This window comes from Tenrec ecaudatus, unplaced genomic scaffold, assembly GCF_050624435.1.
Source record: "Tenrec ecaudatus isolate mTenEca1 unplaced genomic scaffold, mTenEca1.hap1 Scaffold_1873, whole genome shotgun sequence".
Taxonomy (NCBI): domain Eukaryota; kingdom Metazoa; phylum Chordata; class Mammalia; order Afrosoricida; family Tenrecidae; genus Tenrec; species Tenrec ecaudatus.
In genome coordinates, this window is record NW_027458148.1 from 18512 (window position 1) to 42084 (window position 23573).

At 41.3% G+C, this 23573-nt stretch overlaps 1 long non-coding RNA gene across 1 annotated transcript; it reads left to right on the plus strand.

Annotated features, from left to right (window-relative positions):
- The first annotated feature begins 502 nt into the window (after positions 1–502).
- On the plus strand, positions 503–22887 carry LOC142436261 (uncharacterized). The gene is made up of 6 exons (XR_012781831.1): positions 503–952; positions 2557–2730; positions 8693–8838; positions 13886–13997; positions 17705–17831; positions 21798–22887. It is a non-coding gene; the product is annotated as an uncharacterized LOC142436261 (long non-coding RNA).
- The last annotated feature ends 686 nt before the right edge of the window (positions 22888–23573 follow it).

Genomic DNA, 23573 nt, shown 5'->3' on the forward strand with positions numbered 1-23573 from the left:
TTGTGAGTAATGTTGGTGACTTCAGCTCTATCCCATTGGGAGCAACATCTGCTTAAAAGTGAGTGACAAGAGGACTAAATGAGCCAATGTGGCCAAATCTTTTTGGAAATTGCCTCAGAATCGTGGTTGCTGAATAAATGCAGTGTTTTATCATGAACATGTTGTGTGAAAGAGGCCCTAGTGGTTCACTGGTTTAATCGATGCCGCTGGCCAGACCCTTTGTGGCTCCAGCATTCCAGGCCCATCAAGGGAGGCCAAGGAGGCTGCGTGGGCCCGTGAAGATTTACAGACTTGGAAACACTAGCGAGCAGTTCCACTCCCTGTTTTATGGTCAAAATGAGTTAAAATGTACTTGACCGCAGTCCATTTGGTTTTGGTTCATCATGAAGGAATGGGAAGGCTTTAAAACCCGGCACCCGATGCACTGCTGTGGATGAGATTTTGAAAGGCTTATTGGATCGACACTAGGTTACACTGTTGTAGCAGAATTGTGGAGTGACCGTGACAGCTCATGCGACTTTATGCCATAGCTAGTTGGCCATGCTGTGAAATCTTAGCATAAAGTGCAACCTTTTCTATGTTGTTGTTAGGTGGCTTCGTGTCCATTCCAGCCCCTAAAGCCCTCTATGTAACAGCGCGACACACTGCCCTGTCCTGCACCATCCTCACATGTTCCCACGTTGGAGCCATTGCGACAGCCCCTGTGTCGATCCATGTTGGCGAAGGCCTTTCTCTTCTTTGCCTCTCTCTCCCTCACCAAGCACCATGTCCTTCTCCAGGGACTGGTCTCTCCTGAAAAGATGCGGGAACAAAAGTATGACAAGTCATGGAGGCCAGTCCCACAGCTGAGAGAATGCTAGTGGTCATCATGTTCAGCTAGTCGTCCTTCCATGATCTGCAAATGTGAAAAAATCTTTAAAAATCTAAAATGTGAAAAACATCTCAAAGCCTGGTATGTAAGTCCTAGTATCCTAACAGTTTAACATTGAAATGCACTGAAGTTCAGTCAACTTATAAGAAAATTGGAACCTAAGTACATTTTCCCAATCAGCAAAAAGGACATGCTATTATGAAACTGAATATATTGTGCTCTTTTGTCAGTATATCCTATGAGCTTAGTGTGTATTGATGTGCGTATCCAGTATTTTTTGAGGGGAGCAGTCCATAATAATTACATGACAGTAGCTTTGTCTCAGTGGGAAAATTTTCAAGATATCTGCATATATTCTTTTTTTTAATCATTATATTACAACTCATCACAATCCATACATCAATTGTGTAAAGCACATTTGCACATTCATTTCCATTATCAATCTCAAAGCATTTGCACTTCACTTAAGCCCCTGGCATCAGCTCCTCATTTTTGCCCCTCCCTCCCCACTACCCCCTCCCTTATGAACCCTTGATAACTTATAAATTATTATTTTGTCATATCTTATACTGTCCAAAATGTCCCTTCACCCACTTTTCTGTTGTCAATCCCCCAGGGAGGAGGTTATATGTAGATCCTTGTAATCAGTTCGCTCTTTCCACCCCACCCTCCCTCTATCCTCCTGGTATCGCCACTCTCACCACTGGACCTGAATGGATCATCCACCTTGGATTCCTTGTTTCCATGTTCCTATCTGTACCAGTGTACAGAGGGTATCTATATTCTATTGTTACCTTTCACTCTTGCCCGGTTTCCCTTTTCAATAGCTTGTCCTATCTCATTGAAAATACAAAATACACAAGCGTGCAACTGCAGAGTGACTGGAAAGTAGGCGAGTAACATAGACACTCTATAGAAAATTTCATAATTCCCCAAATAATCATCTCTATCACCAGGTAACACGTCAGCTCTTGATCACGTAGAATTCTCCAAGAGGATACCATGACTCCAGGGCTTTGGGTCCCTACTTTGTTAGTTCATACCAGCAGCTCTCCAATGGCTAAGGAGGGGCGACAGGGAGAAGCACAAATTCTGCAGTGTTTCCTAGTTGTCATCTTCCTTTCACCCTGTGCTTCCTGTTCTGATAAATATTCTAATTTCAATCCTCCCTCCAATGGAAGAGAGGATATGAATTTGGAATCGAGGCTTTTATTTTTGATCATTCATCTGATTTATGTGTTCTGACTGTTCTCTATTCTGAAACAGCTAGATAGAAATAAGGCTGCAGTTGGTCACAGACAAACTGTACAGAGATAAACTCATTATGCTAGAAGCATGCAGTCCTTGGGATAACATGTAATTAGTGAGGGAGTGTGTCTAGTGCAGTGGTTCTCAACCTTCCTAATGCTGCAACCCTTTAATACAGTTCCTCATGTGTGCTCACCCCCCAACCAAAAAATTATTTTCATTACTGTAATTTTGCTACTGTTATGAACGGGAGAACCCTTTGAGAGGGTTGTTCAACCCCCAAAGGAGTTGCAACCCACAGGTTCAGAACAGCTGATCTAGTGGGTGAAGTGGGTTAGCTAAACCCTGATGGAAATCCTTAGAGCAAGACCCCTGTGTCTAATGCCCATGTGAAGTCTCTGTTTCCCCAGGACTGTCTTCTTCATCCTTTCACATAGTGGAATGCATGGTACCTTGCCAAGCCAGAATATACGGGATGTTTTAGGACACTGTGGCTGTTGAGGAGGTGGCTCTGAATTTCTCCGAGGAAGAATGGGCATTGCTGGACCTTTCTGAGAGGAAACTATAGAGACACGGGATGATGGAAACTTTTAGAAACCTGGCCTCAGTAGGTATGAATATTTTCATTAAAAACGGAAAGATGTGTGCGTGCGTGTGTATATGTATATTTGTGTATGTTTCATACTCAGTGATGCTATTGCAGTATGTGAGCTGAGTAATGGGAATACTTTGTTATATAAACAAGTGTAGTACTTTCCTCTCAGGAGCATGATGTCATGTTTCCCCATGAATATAAGGCTCTTAGTGTTATACTGATTTCTTATATCAAGTGTGACTATGAGTCTACTAAGTTTCCTTACGTGTTATAAATGTGAGTGTTGACCTTTGGTGCAGAGAGGCTATGTGTGCATTGTGCCTTGTAAGAGCTCTGTGTTTTTTCAAGGTTAACATGATAGCTTTATCTATTTATTATCTATTTATCCATTGTGTGTCAAGCACAGTTGTACATGTGTTACCTCATCATCCTCAAAACATTTGCTTTCTACTTGAGCCCTTGGTATCAGCTCCTCAATTTCCCCCCTCCCTGCTCACTGCCTCTCCATCATGAACCCTTGATAATTTATAAATTATTATTTTTTCATCCTTACACTGTCCGATGTCTCCCTTCACCCACTTTTCTGTTGTCCATCCCCCAGGGAGGGGGTTTTATGTAGATCCTTGTAATGGGTCCCCCCTTTCTGCCCCACCTTCCTTTCACCCTCATGATAGCACCACTCTCACCACTGGTCCTGAAGGCATCTTCTGTCCCAGATTCCCTATGTTTCAGGTTCCTATCTGTACCAGTGTGCATCCTCTGGTCTAGCTGGATTTGTAAGAGAATTAGGTTCATGATAGTGGAGGGGAGGAGGAGCATTTAGGAAGTAGAGGAAAGTTGTATTTTCATTGTTTCTACACTGTACCCTGACTGGCTCGTCTCTTCCCTATGATCCTTCTGTAAGGGGCTGTCCAGTTGCTGACAGACGGGCTTTGGATCCCCAATCTTCACTCCCCTTCATTCACAATATGCCCGATACTGATCCCATCGACACCTTGTAATCAATCCATAGGTTGTGTGCTTTTTCCATGTGGGCTTTCTTGCTTCTAAGCTAGATGGCCACTTGTTTACCTTCAACCCTTTAAGATCCCATATGCTATATCTTTTGGTAGCTGGGCTCCATCAGTTTTCTTCACATTTTCTTTGCACACAGTTGTCTTCAGCTATCATCTTAGGAAGGTGAGCATCGTGGAATGCCAGGTAATAGAACAAAGTGTTCTTGCATTGAGGGAGCACTTGCATGGAGGCCCAATGTCCATCTGATACCGTAATACTAAACCTATTAATATATGCACCTAGATCTATTTCCCCACCCTAATATAAATATATTTACATATGCACATGCTTGTATTTAGACTTCTGTAAATGCTCTTTGTCTCCTAGTTCTTTCCTCTATTTCCTTTTACTTTCCTCTTGTCCCACTATCATGCTCTGTCTGTAGTTCAGTAATTTCAGGGTTTCAGTAATTCTTCTCAGTTACATTGCCTTGATCAATCCCTACCAGGCATCTTACACCCTCCTTGCCACTTATTTTGTGTCAGGGGAAAGGCCAGACCCTAACACATCACAGCGGGTCGGTTGGTGCAATTGTACAGTGATAATAAATAAAGATTATAGTAAAGTCATAGGGAGCATGAGAGATAGAAGAGAGATTGAAATAATGGAGTCAGACACATTTCATAGTTGCATGTTCACCTCAGCCTCACTTGGGGGTCCACATGGGGAGAGAAATATTTATTGCTAACCAAGGCTTTTATATCATCTGGGGATGTGCAGGCCCCCTAATTACAGGTGAAGAAATCCATCACAGGAAAGTGTTGTGCTATAGGTAATATAGTAATGGGAGTGGGCTGCTGTAGGGGTTCATATGCTGTTGGAAGAGGAGGGAGTAAGGGTGTGCATGTGACAAGATGGGCGGACCCGAGATTCAGCATGGCAGCCTAACTTTGGATGTCACTGAGCAGGTTTGACCTGTTCTCTGGTTCACTGTAGAAATCATTATCAGTAAGGTGTACTGTAAACCCACCTTGCAGGGTCTAAATTGAAGCCTTTAGGGGGAAGTATCCCATTGTCCTTAACAGCAGGGATGGGCCCTATATGTGGTGGGACTAGACAGTCCTCTGACAGCTGATTGCCTTCAGGGAGGTAACTTGACAATTATTTACCATTAATTGTGAGCAGTGTCCTAAGTCTAACATATATTTGGGGGAGATGACTTGGAAAAATCTTTCTGTTTCCCACTATTTTGGATCACTTATTGATTGTTCCCTTTTCCCTGGGTTGGTTAACACCACTTTCTTTCCCCCACCTCCCCTTCTCCCATGTCATGCTCCCTGCCCCAACCATGGGTCCTGTTGCTTTCTCCTCCAGATTGTTTATCTGGCCTATATTATCTAGTTAGAAGTGCAGTTATAATATGCACACACACACACACACACATACACACACACAAGCACACATACACACAAAAGAGCAAAACAAAATGACAAAAGAAAACAAAACAACAGCAACAAGAAAAAAAGGGAAAAAAGAGAAAAGCCTGTAAAAAGTTAGAGGTCTCTATGTTGACCTTTAGGAGTGCTTTTCTGTGGAGTCTGATGGGGGCCACGCCCTGGCCCCCGAGTCTAATTTTGGTACTCTTGGGACTTCCTTGCTCTACTTCCCTTGCTGTTCTGTTGCACAACACCCTTAGTGTTTTGCCTGGGTGTGGTGGGGTCAGATCGGATGCAATTCCCAAACTGTCTCCAGTGTTGTCCCCTATAGGGCTATAGGTCAGTGAGGGATGTCATGACTCATAGTCGGGGCAGCCATAGTGCTTCTTTTTGCATGGGCTGCTCAGAGCAGGCATATTGTCCTCAAAGCTTGGTGGGCCAGGATGTGTGCTCCACTCTCTCTTCCTCCCCCTTCATTTTCTCCCGTGTGCTCTGATCAGACATGTCCCTTTCCCTGAGCTGTAGCTTCAGTGTTGTCCTCTGAAGTAAATTCTTCTGGGGGAAGGGGCAGCTGTCCTCTTAGTTGGGATTGGGGCTGGCCCCTCTGATATTTTTGTTATAAATAGATTTTCTTCCACCAAAATTCCACAGACCTAGAGGAGCATAGGACTGGCTCAGTGTCAGGGAATTGTTGATTATCTTTTCACACTTTCCTTGTGATGTGTTTTTCTCCAAGAGCAGCATGTCAGGTACACCTTTTCGCCCTCATATGACACTAATGTGATGGGGATCTGCCTTAGGCTGGGTTCTCTAGAAAAATAAAACTATAGACACTGACATATGCATAAGAGAGAGCTTTTCATCAAGAGAACATCCCAGCCCAGTCCAACTGAAGCCCATGGGTCCAATGCTACCTAGAGCATCCATGGCTCAGTGTGTTCAAGTCCCCAAACTTCAGTTTTTGGGTGAGCATCAATCCTATCTGTTGTCCAGCTTGGTATATGTGTGTGTATCACATACATATATGTGTGTGTATCACATACATATATGTGTGTCTATATAGTCAATCTAATATTATATGTGCACACGAATGCCTTGGTTTAGTTTATTAATTCATCAGTATATGAGGACCTTCAACACTACAGAAAACTACAGGACTCTAAATTCATGCTTTCATCACAGAATGGGTGGAAACAAATTCCCTGTTTCAGGGTTTTAATCTGAATACATTTGTACTTCCTTTTCTGTAAGATAAATGCTATAATTTTGATCATGCTGTATTTCTTTTTTTATTAAATCACTTTATTGGGTCTTGTAGAACTCTTATCATAATCCACACCTCCATCCATTGTGTCAAGCACATTAGTACATTTGTTGGCATACTCATTCTCAAAGCATTTTCTTTCTACTTGAGCCCTTGCTGTCAGCTTCTCATTTTTATTCCCCCCTCCTCATGAACCCTTGATAATTTGTAAAGTATTATTTGTTCATCTCTTACACTGCCCTATGTCTTCCTTCACCCACTTTTCTGTTGTCTATCCCCCTGGGGAGGGAGTTATACGTAGATCATTGTGATAGGTTCCCTCTTTCTCCCCCCACCTTCCCCTTCCACTTCTGATTAACAATTAATAGTTAGGGAGTTAAGTACCAAGAGTTATTTCAGCGTGTTTAAATGTAGCCTACAATGTTTTAGCATTTATTAGCTATTCACGGCATATCGTGAATATTTTATGGATGTGATAATTAAATTATGATTAAAGGAATTTTTATGTCTTTTTGGAAGCCTCTTCCTTAAAAAAAAGTGAACCTGGTAGCTCTAGTTAGAACATACAGTCAATTTTTAATATCACTGGTAAAAGTGGACATTTATGGTTGTCCTTTTTCTGACGTGGGGTGATGTTTTTTCAAGTATGACTTTTTCTTTTTAGGAATGTATATTAGCATATTAACATTTTGAACTATATTTGTTTTATGTTAGATTTGTAGAGTTATTTTTCCTTAGCATGAAAAGTCTTTGACTTTGTTTAGTAAGTTTTGTGTCTATTTAGATTATTAATTCTTTTTTACATTAATTGGTATATATTACAGTGCTCATTTTCTTATATTAAATCAACTCTAGGATAGATTCTACTTAATTATCATGTGTAATTATTTTCATGTGCTTTCTGACTCTATTCCCAATGTTTTCAAGAACTTTTTCATGTAGATCCATTATCAATATTGCTCTACAGTTTTCTTGAAGTATCATTATCTGACCTTGTTTACAGGTTATTACTGGTCTCATAGAAAATATTAATAAGGTTACTCTGACAATTATTGTTATGTTTCACCCAATAACGTGAACTTAGACAAAAAGAATAAAGCGTCTATTCATATTGCGTGAATACTCTCCTGTCTAGCTGCCAGAATCTTCAACTTTAATCTGTCTTACAGTTAGCCTTGAAGTTTCTCATGGAATTGAATTGTGATTCAGTTGATTGTAAACTTTCTGAACATCCTGAAACCCACTCGACTCTCATAGATCACTTGCTCTGGCTGGATCCTCTAGAGTGATAAATGATTTACACCCCTCTTGACGGGACAAATCGTCACTCACACCTGAGACTATGGATGGGACATCCTTGAACCCAAGCCAATAAGCCCACTACTACAGTGTGTGTTGTTTGCCATCAGTCAGCATTACCTAGAAAGCTTGGAATCCAGAATTTAGGTCAAGATGACAAAATGGTTTGATCAGTCATCTCTTTTCTGGATACATCTTGCATTTTTAAGCATCTTCCCTCACCTTGGCTCTTACCATGACCCCTTGCCATTCCATGACTGTAAGCTGCAGTCTTTCCCAAAGGCTTTAAAATCGGACATCTGTAAACACAAGAGCTTAAGAGAGTAGCAAATAAGGATTCCCCTGGCTTGTTTTCTTGTTTAGAATATCTCTATCTTGGCCAAGGTACCTCTAGGATGTGCTATGGGTGTCGCTCTGTCTCTTGTTGTCCACCTGTACAAAAACTTTCTCTAGTTACTACACTATTGTGCATAAATGGGCTACCCAACCATAGGGATTTCTTCACACAATAGATATTGTAAAGAATACCCAGGATGCAAGGGGATTGGAGTAGGTTTTACTTAATGAGAAGCTCAGCCTGAGTTGGAGTGGCAGATATGAGCGTGATTCAGCTTGATCACTTTCACCAGATATGTCAAGGGTTTTGGTCTGAGGTTCCGTTATGGGCTTTTAAAGAACATTCTTCATAAAATATTCCGTTCTTCAGTTAGATTGCTGGTGAAAAGAAGATATTTACCTTCAATGGAGCTTGAGAAATTTGAGGCCTTAAGTACTTCCACTTTGTGGATCCAAAGTTGATCATGATATTTGGGAAATTAGTAAAATTGCTCTGCAAAGATAGAGTGGACCCTTGTTTGATGCAAACCCTCAGCTTTGAGCAGGATTTTGATCCCAGGTGGTGGGGGTGGTCACTATTTAGCGCAAGAAGTACAGGCCAAGAAAGTGATATGCCTTTTTCAACATTGCCTCCTCTTCTGTTTCAGAACAAAGATTTGCCACAGAGAAATACAGTCCAGTCTAGGGAGCTAGAAATCTGGTACTAGTGTCTTGCACATTGAAGCATGACAAGGAAGGACTTCAACTTCTGACTGGGTCGTGAACCAAATCCATTCACCTGACTCCAAGCAGGGTGAGCATCCCTGGGGTTCCTGGGGTCAGCACTGGGCAGAGGAGTTTGAGGGGAAGCAGGAGGGATCTGAGCTTTCTGGGGTCTGAACCCAGGAAACACCAGTGTACAAGAACCCAGGCTGCCCCATTGGTCGGGGTCCGAGCAATTTGCGCATCTCCCGGAATGATAGAATTTGCTGATAATGTAACCATGTATAATTGTATTAGAACTTAAATTGTGAGCACTCCAATTTGCAAAAGGCGGGTGGCATAGTGGTTACAGATTGGACTGCTAACTGCAAGGTCAGCAGTTCAGAATTACAAGTCACCCCTGAGGAGAAAAACAAGGTTTCCAATCTTGGTAAGAGTTATAGTCTCCGAAATCCACAAGGGGCCATTCCACCTCCCTTTAAAGGGTCACTGTAACCAGAATCCACTCTGTGGCACTGAGTTGGGTTTAAGGTTTGCATTGCTGATGACAGTGACAACTCTGTCCATTTGCTGCCTCCCCAGTTTGATTAAGCCTCCATTGAATTCCTTTTGATAATTAGCCAAGAATGTAGATCATCTTACCCTTGCGGAAAATGCCTTACAAAATAGATTGCCTGCACTCCTCTCCATCCATCCCCCTCCAAGGGCCTGCCTAGATGTATCCTTGATGGAGCTCACCTAAGCGAGGACAGCACAGGGGCCATTGTTATGAGTCTGGCCTTGATTGCCTCAGTTTGAAGGCCCTGGACCAATCTTTTAAGTCTTTCTATCTAATAATGTGCATGTCCCAATTATGGTCCCATTCCTGCTGCTGCAGTCCCACCTGTATCTGATGTATTGCTTTGCCACCAATCATGATCTGTGACATGGCCTTTTGTTCTGTGTCCTATTTATCTAGGGTCCCGACTCTGAATCCTCAGTTGCATTTGAACTGCTAATGGCCTCCCTTATCCATATGATGTGTGTGCGTATCTTTTGTTGTCTCTTAAAGTTCAATAAATGCTCTCCTCAAATTATGTTTGACAAAGAAGTCACTTTTCCACCCTAACACACAATTTAGCATCATCAGTGCCTCAAGGTACAGTTCTCTGGGACAGCATCTTGACAGCCGTACCTGCAGGTGAGGTCAGGCCCTACAACCCCCTGGCTTCTGTCCTAAATGTACAAAAATTACAAAGTTCTCTTAGTTCTGCGGATAAATTCTCTCTCTGCACCTTAGCCTTGTACCAGACACACTTAGCTCTATGTGGGTTGGCAAATCTAGTTCCCCAGATAAGAACTCAAATGTACCCCTATTTCACCTCTAACCTCCTGCCCAAAGGCACTTAGCTCTCTTGTTCTGTGGTCTGGGAATGCCACTGCTCTGTCTCAGGCTCTTGGTTCTGCTGCCACCATGTCTCTGTTGCTGCTTCTTCCCTTCATGTCCACTCTTGTGTCACAGCTGCCTGTCTGCTGGATTGAAGAATTTCTGTGAAAGAATCTGGGATCTAAAGGCCCCTACTCCTGGTTCTTTTTTTTTTTTAAAGTCATTTTATTAGGGACTCATACAACTCCTAATACAATCCATACATATATCAATTGTGTAAAGCACATTTTTACATTCGTTGCCCTCATCATTCTCAAAACATTTGCTCTCCACCCAAGCCCCTGGCTTCAGGTCCTCAATTTTTCTTCTCCCTCCTCACTCCCTCCTCCCTCATGAACCCTTGATAATTTATAAATTGTTATTTTGTCATATATTTCTGTGTCCCATTTTTCTGTTGTATGTCCCCCAGGGAGGAGGTCACATGTAGATTCTTGAAATAGGTTCCACTTTTCCAACCCAACCTCACTGTGCCCTTCAAATATCACCACTCACACCACCAGTCCTGAGGGGATTATCTGCCATGGCTTCCCTGCATTTTCAGTTCCCATCTGCACCAGTGTACATCCCCTGGTCTAGTCAGACCTGCAAGTCAGGATTCAGACCATGACAGTTGGAGGGGGGAAGGAAGCACCCAGAAACTTGATCAAAGTTGTATTTTTCATCGTTGCTACATCACACCCTGACTGTTTCATCGCCTCCCCAAGACCCTTCTGTAAGGGAATGTCCAGTGGCCTACAAATGGGCTTTGGGTCTCCACTCCACACTCCCCCGCTGATTCACTATGGTAAGATTTTTTGTTCTGATGATGCCTGATACCTGATCCCTTGATACCTTGTGATTGCACAGGCTGGTATGCTTCTTCCATGTGGGCTTTGTTGCTTCTGAGCTAGATGGCCGCTTTTTTACCTTCAAGCCATTAAGATCCCAGATGCTATATCTTTTGATAGCTGAGCACCATCAACTTTCTTCACCACATTTGCTTATGCACAAATCTGTCTTCAGTGATCATATTATCGAGATGAGCGTGCAATGTAATGACTCTTCTCCATCTATCTTGATTGATAATTTGGCTTGGTAGCGTATTCTTGGGTTTGCATTGTTTTCCTTCAATTTTTTGAAAATGTTACTCCACTCTCTCTTCTTCATAGTTTCTGCTGATAGGTCTGATCATATTCTTATTTGGGAACCTTTATATATGATTGCTTGTTTTCCCCTAGCTGCTCTCATGATTTTCTCCTTTTCCTCAAAGTTGGATAATTTAACTATTATGTGCCTTGATGACTTCTTCTTGGGATCCAGTCTTGCTGGGATTCTTTCAGCTTCCTGAATGGTTGCCTTGTTTTAATTCACTAAGCTGGGGAAGCTTTCCTCCAAGAATTCTCTCACTACTGTTGCAGATGACTTCTTTGTTGTGTCTTCCTCCAGTAAGCCAATAATTCTAATGATGTACCGCTTCATAGCATCAGACTTAGTTCTTAAGTTTTCTTCAGCTTCTCTGATGATCTTATTAGATTTTTGTTCTCGTTTGTTGAAGTCTGCTTGGCTGTCCTCCAAGTCACTGATGCGGGCCTCTGATTCTTCCAGTTGCTTGTCGAGGTCCATGAGTGTGCTACTGGTTTTTGTTATCTCCTCCCTAAGCTCCTGTATTTCTCTTTGATTTATGGTTTTTACCTTTTCTATCATTTCATCATTTTTCTGTATTGTTTCCCTCATATCCCCTGACTCCAAGTAACATTCTGAAAATTTCTTTCTGTGGCAGCTCAATGTCTGCTTCCTCTATGCATGCATTATGTTCAGGACATCTTCTGGCTTTGCCTTTTGTTCCTCTCCTTTTTTTGTTGAGGTTTTTGGGGCTGATGGCTGCTTGTGTTGCATTGTTTTAGATGAGCCAGGTGCCATTTTCCAGGGAGTCGAAGAACACTGGCTCTCTCTGGGAGACTTTGAACTGCCTATAGCTTATTTCACTATGGAATTAACCTACCACTTTGTCCTCCTGTGGCTTCCCTCTCGGGGGAGTGACCCAGAAGGGTTGCCTGCTTTGGTGTTGCAGAGGTTGGGCAGAGGCTCCTGCAGTAACTTTTGTTGAGGAGTGTTGGCCGAGCTGCCTTATGCCCCACAGGCACAAAGGCTGGAAGGAGTTCCCCAGTCAGAAGTTGAGCAGAGTATCCCCTGTTGGGGGCCAGCAGGGATTTTTCCAGCCTGCTAACTACACAGGGTGGAGCTCACCTAGCTGCGTGTGGCTCAGGTGTAAATGCCCTAAGCTAAGGGAGTGGTCTGGAGGTTAGCAGTAGAGTGTGAGAGACCAAGAAAGAGGAAAAGAGGAGAAAAAAAAGTTAAAAAGCAAGCCAAATGTGCCCATGAGGGGCGGGGGAGGGGGAATATAGTGAAGAGATGGATAGAAAGCAACAATGTAGCTGAGCCCTTATCCAGGCCAGAGGAGCTGCAAGGGTTTAATCCTTGTTCGGAGGTGGTAGCAGCAAGCTGTGGCTGTGTTGAGAAAAGGCTGCTGCACAGCCCTCCAAGACTGATAGGGTGACAGAGAGGAGATGCAAAGGTCTAGTGCCTGCCCCAAGGCAGGTGGTGGCAAACTGTGGCTGTGTTGAGACCAAGCAGCCCTACAGGCTCCAAATGGTCCTGGCTCTGGCAGAGACAGTGGCGGGGCAAAGGTCAAGCCCCAGCCGGCCTCCACTGAAGTAAACCAAAAGCCCCCAGCCCCTCAAAACCCCATGGGTCTGTGCCTACTTGTCTTTATGATGCTCCTCCTGCATTCCAGCAGTGTTCAGTTATCTCTAAGTAACTCTCCTAGCTTGAATTCTGTGGAGTTCCTCTGGTGTTTGTTACTCCTTCGCCATCTTGCTGGAAGTCCCCCTGGTTCTTCTTTTTTGTTGGTAGTGAGATCCCAATTTCTGTCTCTGAAATAACTCAATTAGTTGTAACATGAATTCCAAAGTAACTAATCTGTAGGTTAGGTTTCAGACAGTTTATTTACATAACCACAAGGCACAACGGTACCAATGTATTGTTGGCCAAGCTGCCCGATTGTCTTATATGACAGCCCCAGTGGGTTTCCAAGACTGTAACTTTATAACGGAGTAAAAAGCCATGTCACTCATGCTTTCGAGGAGAAATTGGTGGTTTCCAATTGCTGACCTTGCAATTAGCAGCCTGACAGTAACCACTATGAGGGACAACTTTTCCTCGTTCACATTGGCAGGCGACAAACCCAGGTAAATAATTTGGAGGAAGTTAAGGGGGCATAGCTAGACTGTGTACTTGTATAGACCACCTGTCTGACTCAGTGATTCTCAACCTTCCTAATGCTGCGACCCTTTAATGCAGTTCCTCATGTTGTGGTGAAGCTCCAACCATAAAACTACTTTTGTTGCTACTTCATGACAGTAAGTTTACTACTGTTATGAATCAGGCAACCCCTGTGAAAGGGTCCTTCAACCCCTAAAAGGGTCTCAACCCATAGGTGGAGAACCACTGATCTAACTGCATTAGGTACTACAAATAATGGTATATTAAAAACATTATCTATATTGGGATTCAAAAGTGCACTCATTATTGGGGGATATATACTTCTTCATTTACATTTATATGTAATTTATATATGTATAGATATAAATTTCAATCTAATAAATGTCATATAAATGTTTATTATGGAGCCTTGTTTTTGACATGTGTTAAGTGTTGGACTTCTATCCTCAAGGTCAGAGGTACACACCCATTAGCATCCTGTCATGGCTTTAGAATCTTGGAAGCTCTGTACAGCAGTTCTCCTGTGTCCTATCTGCAGCTTATATGTCTAACTCTACTTGATGGTGAGTTTAAAAGTGTTTCTAAAGTTATTTTACAATTTATAGTTCTCCTATAAAATAATCTTTAGTTTATAATAGCTCTTTATATATCCCATGTAAAATGTTTCCAGATGCTTTAATTAACATAATCATCTTAAAGGTTCATTGATTTGTCATTCTCTTTGAGAGTCACACAGTAAGGAATTGGTAGTTTGTATGCTGTGGGGTAGGGATCCAACTCTTTGTTTATTTTTTTATATTTATATTTGATTGCCCAATCTCTATTTGTTATAAAATAATCTTTTATTCACATGTGTGAACATTATGAGTTTTAGATTTTATTGCTCATGGTATAAGCATGCTTCCCATTACTCAGTAAGGGCACCGTTAACAGTATTGGGGACTTTGGGTGTTTAGAAGAAGGAAAGAACAGTAACAGCACCTGGACCTATTGGTTATGTGTTACACTGTATTCTCCCATCAGCCTGCCGATGGTGCATCACCAGCAGCTTAGAGGAAGGAGGAAGAGTGCCTTGTATTATTACTTTTGGGATTTCCTCACGAGAGATTGAAATTTGTGAGCATCATTAGAGCTGATCCAGATAAGACAGAGCATCCCAGTTGCCTGTAGTGTCCTAAGGACCAAAGAAAATGGCCAAGGCTCAGGTGCTTCTGATGTGTTTTATCCTTTTCTGTATTTTCTACTGGAATTGTAGGAGCCTGTATAATACTGATTCAGTTCATTGGAAAAGCAGAAATGTGAAATAGTAGAACTTAGAGCTAAACTTTTACTCTGATTTCAACATTTGGCTGGAGAAGATTAGGAATATATTGATCATAGGATTAACAATAAACTATTGACATTGAATATAATATAGCACTGAGGATTCTTTGGATAACATTATCTTCCAGCTCATAATTTATTATTCTATGGCCAGCATATCTTTCAAATTATATGCTATACATGGTTTTTAAGGAGAAATAAAATCACTTCTTTAGGAGAGTTCAGTAGTCCATGGGATTTTTGTTTGAGTAACTTTCTTTAAAGCTTATTTCTGAAGGTGATATGTTAAATACTCTCCCACACAGCAGCATTCTCATCAATGCATCTAAAATGGGTCTTGTTGCATTAGTGGTTTAAAAATGAGACAGCATCTCACCTCCTCTAACTAGAGATGCAGGAGAGAGAATTAACTGTCAACATCAGCTCTGATTCATATGAGGCAGAGCTTAGACAGACCTGTACCCTCCAATGGTTTTCCAGTCTGACACCAGTATCTTTGCCACACTCCTCTCCTACTCAGCTGATTCTTTTTTTTTTTTTTTTTTGCAGTGGCCATGGACTAATTACAGTCCAGAGTCACAGGTACAAGTTTTACTCAGTAACAGAGTATAATTTGGTATCAGAATTAGTAGGCTACACATTGACTTTCATATTAAAGAACCATGTAGGCACATTTGCTCTTCTTCAGGGAAGGCCTGTTTTCCCTGTCCCCTATCAGACATTTTTCCTTCTAAAGATAGGCTCATTTCTTAGTTCCATCTTTATATGGTCCTCTCAACTACTTTTGGATATCCTCTTCTTGATCTTGCCTGCCTGTCCCACTTTCTTGGCTGAAAAGCCCTTTCTGGACCTGACACCATTGGCTCTGTCACTCTGTCCCTTCTGCCCTGGTCATTGTCTCCATTGGTGCAGCTCTTGACCCATGAATAGTACAGTTCATTTTGCAGGAGCAGCAGTAGACCCATCCCTATGTGGTAGAGGTTCAAGATGGTCCATGATTTGCTCAGCAACATCTCACAAAACTCAAAAGTCATCAAGTAAATAAATCACTCTTCAAGATGTGGAAGCTGGTGAGTTCCAGATCTATATAAAGGTCAGGAATCAGTCTGTAGGTTTTTCCTCATTGATTTGTTTATAAACGCTGATGAACCAGATCATCAGGTCAGACCACAGTCCACTGCCTCACAAAGAGAAGTTGTTGAATCTCGTCAGCTAATAGGTTGCAGGGGCTGAGGAACCCAAATTGGAAGGTCAGACAGCAAGCTAATGGCTCATAGAGTGGAGGAAGCTCTCAAGTCAGGTCACACAGGCAGCTCATAGTTGCCATTCAAGGAAATGCCACATTAATTTTTTGGAAGCTGCAAATCCCTAATCCATGGGTTCATTCTGAACTGTGTGGCTGCAGGGGCTAATAAACCCAAATCAACAGCTCAGATGACAGGATAATGCCTCACTGTCTCCTCTCAAACCATGCCTGCAGGCAGTTCTCTCTCTCCCTCTTAATATGTTGGCTTCTTGGGCCAACCCAGCATCTTCCCTGCCTAGGCAAGATTAGGAAGGCTCCAGAGATCCACCCAGCAGAATTAGGCTGGGGGCGCCTTGGAGAGCATGTGGTGAAAGATGGCAAGTTCAAGAGGACCTTGCAATTAAAGTTAAGATAATTCACTCCAAAGGTGGCTGAGGAGAATTTGTCCTAAGGTTGTCAAGAGGAGCTTGTCCTAAGGTGGCCTTTAAGAGCTTAGAAAGTTGTTCTGCACTCAGTAAGGGAGATAATGTCTATGAACATTCTGATCTTGGTTCTGACTTATAGCTTCTTGTTCCTGATCCCGAGTTGTACCTTGTTCATTAATAGACCACTTTGATCTATTGAGTGTTGTGTGACCACAGCAACAGATTATCAAACCCAGAAGTGAGACAGAGTGGTGTGGAAGGATTGACTTGTTTTAGAGTTGACAAAAAGTGTTGGAGAGTTGAGGTATGTTTGACCTCCCCCATCTGCACTGTTCCCAGTACTTATTGCCACTGAAGGTACCGAGCCTCTAATAATGGTGATGCTGGTAGAAATCCTAATGCCATTTAATAACAAATAGGTCTTTATCTACCTTGTGTGATTATAAAGCTGAGCTATTTCTAGAACATTCAGATAATGTCACTGGAACTCAAAATTCTAATGTTAAGAGTGGGTGCATTATTTTCAGGCACTGGGGTCCCCAACACTCCAAAAGTGATCCTCAGGAGTGACATTGCAATTGTGAGAATATTAAAAGACAGAGAGCAGACAGCTGGACACAGGGGCTCTCTTCCCATGTCAGGCCTGAGAGAGTGAATATATTTTCCAGTGGGTATATATAATGGAGCTTACAGGTCTTTCCATAAGGCGTTCGTGTCATGCAGTTAGCATGTACATAGTTAATGGGTCATATCATAAGCGGGTAAAATTCTAAACAAGCAAGATGCTGAGTTACCATCTTGACCTAGTGTTAGTTGACTTCAAACTGGCCCTGTGCCCTCCCCAGGTGTTTGCTACATTTATGTTGGGCTGGCTCTAGAACCTGATTGCTCAGATATACAGATAACCTTCAGGCATAGTGAAGTAGCCAGGTACAGAAATGATTCCTCTACTATGGGAGCTCCTTTAAGCCTGCTCCTTAATGTGGAGCTAGCTATTGTGGGGGCACTGTATTTGACCTGGAGAATGTATTTGAAAACATTTATTTCTCAGAACACTGGAGATCTTTCTAAAATTAGGGCTAGTTTTCTCGGCTGATGGTCGTGAATGTAGAAATAAGGTAAAATATTTTTGTACCAAGTCCTCAGTTAATGACGCATTATGGAATGAACTACCACAATAGTTTTTATTATTGTTTTCCTTTTTTTACTGTAAGATATATTTTTTTTAAATCTTCAAATGGAAAATACTTCATTAAGTAGACCCCTCTTACTACAGGAACCACTGACATTCAACGATGTGGCTGTAAAGTTCACCCGGAAGGAATTGTAGCTCCTGAACTCTGCTCAGAAAACCCTATATCAGGATGTGATGTTGGAGAACTATCACAACCTGGTTTCCATTGGTGAGGAGAATTCTCAAGTCATTGACCTCGTCACTGGCTTTTCCTGTCTTATATGTTAAAAACTTTGCGGTGTTTGTGGTATTCTCAAAGAGGTAGATTCTCATTGCATTTTCTCATCCTAGGTTAGTGGGTTAGGTCTTCTACCCCTGAAAGAATGCTATTTACTTTGTTCCTTTGAACATTATTTTTCTAGAAATACAAAACTGCAGTCTTTACACACTTTACGTTAATTTTGGTGTGTCCAAGATTCTGTAATTTCCCTTAAACAGGTTATCTAATTGTCACCCCAGAAGCTTTCTCTCAATTGGAACAAGAGAACTGTGTTTGGTATTAGAAGCAAACTATAGTGGAATTTTCTCAGATGCATGGTCAAAACACCTTAAGGGGAATTGGCTGGGGTAGTTGATTGAACAGGGAGAAGGCCTCATATCTATGAAAGGTGTCAGAAAATGCATAAAAGTGTGTGCTACTTTGTATGTGAGAGTTCACTTGTCCAAGATGTTGAGGGAAGTACACCTGTAGCTCTTATGAGATTAGATTTCCATTTTCTTGTTTTACACTAAGTGTGTTTGCTTCCATAATTTTCTTTAACATTCTGAAATTTTCCCTTCTTTTATGTTTCCACTTTACTATGAAAATCTGTCTTGCACACTTCTCTCCAAACAGAGAACTCTGAATTAGTAACTGTCCTCTGAATACAGCACATTCCTCCCCTACTGAGTAAGAATGGATATCCATTTGCAGTATGCAGCACCATCTTGCATCTTGAGCTCCCACCATAAACGGGTCTCCTTTGTGCTTCCTTAGCTTCCCCCCTTGGAGTTTCTCTAAAGATTTGGTGTCCATATTCTCATTTGGTGTCCTGTTCCTTTAAAGTTTTCTTCATGCAGGTGATGTCAGTTCTTTCTGTTTTCTTAGAGAGATGGTCAATTTGCCTTCTCTGTTGGAATTCTTTAACAGACATATTTCCCCATATTTTACTCCTTTTGGTGAAATATATTTATGACTTCTGTTGTTTCCGGGTATCTAAAATCATCTTCCTAGCAAGAAAATTATCAGCTTAAAGTATACTTTAGCACTGTACCTTACATTTTTTTCTACCTGTAAGATTTTTTTAAGTTGTCTGTTCCTCCAATAATTTTTGTAAGTGGAAAGGGCATGTTTTTTTTAAATTAAGCAATGTCTGCTATATATTTCTTACTATGTAGTGTCCCTTCCTTAGGCCCACCCCTTCTTAACAGGTCCAATACACGAAAGATGACTGTTGCTGCTTCTAAAGAACATTTTTGCAGTATATTCCAATAGGTTTTATTGCTGTTATTCAAACAATGCATAGTACATTCAATATTGCTCTCTTTTCTTTTCTGTCTCTTGAGTAGCCTTTTGGTTTCCATGTGTAAGTTGCCTTTCATGTCATCCCACATCTCATCTGGTCTCTGTCATTAGTCTTCAGTCAGACTTTTATTCCTCATGTTTATTCTTTACATAGTCTCTAAGCTGTGCTCTAGCTACTTTGGCTAGCTTCTACTTGGATTTGAGCAATTTATGATCTGTTCCACAGTTAACCCCTGGGCGTGTTTTGACTTATAAGCTTCTCCACCATTTCTTTCTGTAGATGTGGTTGATTTGATTTTCATTTGTTCCATTCCGGAAAATCCATATGTGTAGTTTCCATTTCTGGTGTTTAATAAGGAATTTGCTATGAATTCATCATTAGTCTCAAAATGTTATCAGTGAACCTGTGTGTCATTTCTGTTACTAAGGTCACATTTTCCAACTACTGCTACTTTCCCCAAATTTTACACTTATCAGTGTGTATGATTGTTTGGTTGATCAATGTCAGGCTGAAAAATTCATGTGAAAATTTCAATATATATTTTAAAATATTTTATTGGGAGCTCTTATAGATATCATAACTTCCCATAGTTCAATTACATGGAGCAGTCCTGTACAATAGCTACCACAGTTTGAAAACTTTTTCTTCTTTAATTCCTTGATATCAGCTCTCCTTTATCCCTTCTCCCCTCAATTTCATTATTGTGGTGGTAAACAGAACCTGGATGAAAGTGTGAGCAGCAGCCTTATATCTGTACTCCTGACCACAGGGCTTGGAAGACCAGTTCTAGTGCTGGAAGAAAACCCCCACAAGTCCCAAAGCTAGAACTGCTAATGAGCAATCTCCAGACAGAGATTTCCCCCCAACTGCCCTCCAGGAAGATGTTAGTATACAGCTGCTACAGGTGCCTGACTTCTTGCTTCTCAGCTGAAAGATGCCTAGCTTTGAAAGCAATCAGGTTCCCTTTGTTGCTGTCACTTAAGGAATCAATTATCTCTTTCTCTCTTAAATGCCCACTGGATGGGTCCTAAAGGACTGGTGTGTAATTGAAGGGCAGAAATAAAAAGGCTTTGCATTCTTTCACCAATTTATATAATCTCAGGGCATGCAGCTCCCCCGCCTCCCACACAAACACAGGCAGACACCTAGCTACCTAACAAGGTAGGCAGGATCTTTAGCCTCGGGATCCCTGAAATAATTGGATGAGCAACTTAAGACCAGTGCTGAGGGTAGGTGGAGTGGAGTAATTGTCTCCTGAGCGGGGAGAACAATAACAACAACATGTCTGCTCTTGTCGTTAAAGCTGCTGGCAGATAGTAATTAGCCATGCGCTTGTATGAGGTATCATTAAGGTGGCACTACAATGAAAGGATAGTGTGGCGATGATATTTAACTAAGAGTATGTGACTGGGACTCTTCTCCAACTTTGTGAATGCTTCTATGTTTGCTTTAATTGGTGCACAAAACTGAATAACACTTGTACTAACTGGTCTTGCTTGCAGGCATATGAATATTAGCCTACCACTGACAAAATTATACATCAGGGAAGATATTGCAGTGTGCTTTTGGATAATGAATATGATGCCAATCTTCTTGAATTTGTCGATCTCAGCCTTATAAACCACTTGATTATCTAATTAAAAATAGCCAGTACCAGTCTATTAAAGTTGAATAATGCATACACTATCAATTTTTACCATTCCATTTTGTTTTGACAACTTGCAATTTTTCATGACAATATTGCATGTATGCCATTTTCCATTTACTAGAGGATATTAGCAGCTATTTTTTCTCATTTTCAGTCATGCCATGTCAAGCACTGAAGGTCCCCAAAGCTTTTCCTCCATCTACATCATTATGGTTGACTGTACTTTGAGGATTTAGTACTTGTTCAGTGTTATTTCATTGCCATTAAACCTGAGGGGTTCATGTTCCAGAAGTCGATCACCAGATCTTCCTCCCAGTCCCTATTTCTGGAGAATCCACTAAGACCTGTGCACCATGGGTGGTCCTGCTTGTATTTGAAACACTGGGTGGCAGTGCTTCTGGCATCACAGCAACCTGCACGCCACCACAGGACAGCACTGTAAGAGGAGTGCTGTGAGCTAAAATACAGGCTCCACAAACATAAGGAATGTGTTTCTGTACCATAATCCCTTTCATATATACCTGTAAAAATGGTTTTCTCCCAAGTAGAATATTCGCCATGTTTCGCATTCCCAACTTTATCTAGCACTTAGTTGTCTTTCAGTAAAGATTGATTAAATGAATACATTTAACCTCTACCAAATGGAATTAGCAAGTCATATCACTCCTGTGGTCTATTGGTCTCATGTCTTCCTTCTGTTATGTTTGTTGTATGTATTCATGTACCTCTTTAAGCAAATATCAAACCTGTGTCCATTTATCACTTTCATATCCAACCTGATTTCTATAGTAACTATTTTTACCATTTGAATTGTTTACATGATTGTATTTCGTCCAATGGGCAATAAACATTAAGCATAGTGTTTTATTTATAGTCATAAAAGAGGGTTGTCACTAAAGATCTACTTTATATCAATGTGTATTTTATGGGGTCCATTGAAAACCAAGATATTTAAAAGAGTCAATGTTGTGTTCTTTTATAGAAATCCAGAAAGATGATGATCATTTGCTTGAGCACTTGCAGTGTGAAAGATGCATTGACAGAATGGAATGGTGCTACAAATGTAATACATATTCTCAGCATAAAAATAATTTTCCTCCAAAGGAAACTTATGAGATGTTTGGATTACATGAAAAAAATGTAAAATCAGATTTAATCATTCTGGAATTAAATCAGAACAGAAGCAACAAAATACAGAAGATGAGAAAACTTTTCTCCACAGTGAACAAGAGCAATTTAATACTGAAATGAAATTCCCTGAGTGTGAACCACCCAGGTTCATGAAGTCACAGTGCATTCAGCATCAGGAGTCTGATGAAATTGAGAAACTACACACAGGCGATAAATGTGGAACAACCTTCATTGAAGACTCTGTGTTCTATGAACACCAGATTATTGGTATACTAGATAAGACCTACGAATGCAGTCAGTGTGGGCAAATATTCAAGAAAATGTTCAAACTCAATGAACATTATCAAAAAAGTCATGAAGGACAAAAGCTAGGAAAATGCTTGCAATGTGGGAAAAATTTTCACAGTGTATCATACCTCAAGGGACATCAGGAACCTCATGTGGCAGGAATGTCCTATGTATGCAGTGAATGTGGGAAAGGCTTCACTAGGAAGAGTGATCTCACTGCTCATCAGCAAACTCATACTGGAGAGAAACCCCACATATGTGGTGAATATGGAAAAGCCTTTATCAGGAAGACTCTTCTCACTGTTCATCAGCGAACTCATACTGGAGAGAAACCCCATGTATGTGGTGAATATGGCAAAGGCTTTAGCCAGAAGAGTAAATTTACTGTTTATCAGCGAACTCATACTGGTGAGAAATCCTATGTATGTGGTCAATGTGGAAAAACCTTTCTCACGAAGAATGTTCTCACCATTCATCAGTGAACCCATACTGGAGAGAAACCCCATGTATGTGGTGAATGTGGAAAAGCCTTTATTCGGAAGCATGCTCTCACTGTTCATCAGCGAACTCATACTGGAGAGAAACCCCATGTGTGTAGTCAATGTGGAAAAGCTTTTATCAGAAAGAGTAAAGTTACTGTTCATCAGCGAACTCATACTGGAGAAAACCCCCATGTATGTGGTGAATGTGGAAAAGGCTTTATCCAGAAGACTGCTCTCACTATTAATCAGCAAACTCATAGTGGAGAGAAACCACATAAATGTAGTGAATGTGGCAAAAGCTTCATTCGTAAAGGAAATCTCAAAACTCATATAAAAATTCACAGGAGTAAAACCCTATATATGTGGCAAAGGCTTTATCCAGAAGATTTCTCTCACTGTTCATCAGCTAATTCACACTCGGGAGAAACCCCATGTATGTCATGAATGTGGAAAAGCCTTTATCTGGATGGCTTCTCTTACTGTTCATCAGTGAACTCATACTGGAGAGAAACCCCATATATGTGATGAATGTGGAAAAGCTTTCAGCCAGACACAATGCCTTACAGCACATCAGAGATTTGACAAAAGGAAAAAAGCCCTTTGCATGAATTAAATGTGGAACATCTTATATGTGGACATCAGATCTCGTTAATCATGAGAAATTTTCAACAAGAAAAACTTTCATTGGAGTTAGTGTAACAAAGCTTTCAAAACAAAGGAAGAGGTGCTGGAGTTTGGCCTGGGCCAAGTGTGTGAACGGACAGTTGTGACTTACCATATGGGTACCCGTGTTCTGTGTTGCTGTCCCTCTACTGACATGGCCCACCATCTTGGCGACAGATGACCTTCCAGACTTC